Source organism: Salvelinus alpinus, chromosome 30 (assembly GCF_045679555.1).
Source record: "Salvelinus alpinus chromosome 30, SLU_Salpinus.1, whole genome shotgun sequence".
NCBI classification, from domain to species: domain Eukaryota; kingdom Metazoa; phylum Chordata; class Actinopteri; order Salmoniformes; family Salmonidae; genus Salvelinus; species Salvelinus alpinus.
The window spans coordinates 11126665-11128480 of NC_092115.1; the positions used below are offsets into that span (position 1 = coordinate 11126665).

The following is a 1816-nucleotide window of genomic DNA, read 5'->3' on the forward strand; positions in this document are numbered from 1 at the left end:
GCATGCCGCGATGATGAGCGACTTCCGCGACCTCTGGATTCCCCAATGTCTTCCCGTTTTATGGCGCAGAAAAAGGGTTAATGAGATCACTTTTGCGCCATGTCGGTGTCATTAACGTTTTATTTCACGAGTGCACATTGCGCGGCCAGTCGCACGGAAACCAGCTTGTAATAGCAGAGTATGCGGATCTGTGTGCGTGCAAATATGTGAAAACAACCTATGATGACATTACATTCACTTAGGCCTCTATATCTGCAATGACGTGAGTGTGGGTACCAGTTATAGCTGAGGCAGTAATAGGAAGAAAATAACATGTAGGCCACACACAGCACGAGAGGAATTTATGGTCTGAATAAATGGTGCGTTAAAGACTACAGGCTACAAATTAAAATTACATGTAACATTTTTTATTATGCTCCAACATCTCGTTGTAAAACATGCAGTCTTGCAACCATGAGAAGAACAAGAGTTGCCTTTAGTTCCAGACCCCTAATGACTGTTGTAAATTATCTGTCGCATCACATGCTTTACTGCATCACTGAGGACAAATACAATTGTATTACCTCATCCTCATCTTACGTAATACATTGGTTTAAAAAGACCAGCTACCGAGGTAGCTGCAAGTTAGTCACAGTTTCGTTCTATCATTCCATCTTGGGACATCTCATCTATACCACCTCAAGAGACCTACCAGAGTCCAGATGGCCCTCACCGGAATCTGGTGCGCATTTGTGCTTGTGTGTGTCACTCTGTGTCAGACGCGGAAGGTCGACTCTTTCGGAGGGTCGTCGGATCTCAAGCTCGGACACCAGGATAAACCAACATGGCTCGACACATTACAGGATAAACAGGTGAGGAGCATGGTGTTCTGTTAGTACCTTTTTAAGGTTTGTGAAAATTAGGCGATATAAAGTTGACGTTACTTAGTGGAACGTGCTTGCATTAAATTAAATGAGTGGATTTGTCCATTGTGCTGAAATGGCTAATTGGAAGAATGGCAGTAAACGCACAAAATGACAGGCTCCTTCACTTTGGAAGTTTTATTTTAGTAGACTAGCTATATAGACTACCTATGCTAGGCTATATGCTTTTTTAATTAACAAGGAATGCATTTAACATTGCAGCTATATAAGAACATATTGTTTTTCTTTCACAGGTATCCACAGACGACAAATACAACCTCGTCTGGCTGCTGTACAAGCTTTCACAGTCACACCATGACAACACGTTCAAAATAAACTTCCCCCCTCATGGACCGGAGAGTGTCGGGAAACAGGAGAGTAGGCGCGAGACTATGCCACAGGACTCGCGCGTTCGTAAAGAAGGATGCAAAGTGTTCTTCTGGAAGTCATGGACCGCCTGCTGACCGACTGGTCTACTTTTACTCCCAAACAGATGGCCTTCGAATCGACGACAGCTTTCATTACAAATCCTTACCAGATTGCCAAAGTTTTTACGAAATTGTTAATTTAACGTATTATTTTTTATTAATTTTAAGTTACATGGTTGTAAGGCTATAGCCTATTTATCAAGTTTAAATAAAATCAGAATTATTTATTAATCGTTTGTCTCCAGAATTATACTTTTCTTTCTCTCTTTCTCTCTCTCTCTCTCTCAATTCAATTTCAATTTAAGGGGCTTTATTGACGTGGGAAACATGTTTATATTGCCAAATCAAGTGAAATAGATAATAAACAAAAGTGAAATTTCTCTGTCTGTCTGTCTCTCTCTCATTTCTTAGAATGGTAGATAGTATTTCTTAGAACAGTAGGCTATGTGATGATACAGATTAAAATGGACTTTAAATGGGTAATCT

The 1816-nt window shown here is 40.4% G+C and overlaps 1 long non-coding RNA gene across 1 annotated transcript; it reads left to right on the plus strand.

Annotated features, from left to right (window-relative positions):
* The first annotated feature begins 621 nt into the window (after positions 1-621).
* Positions 622-1563, plus strand: LOC139560215 (uncharacterized). The gene is made up of 2 exons (XR_011671889.1): positions 622-851; positions 1157-1563. It is a non-coding gene; the product is annotated as an uncharacterized lncRNA (long non-coding RNA).
* Positions 1564-1816: the final 253 nt, after the last annotated feature.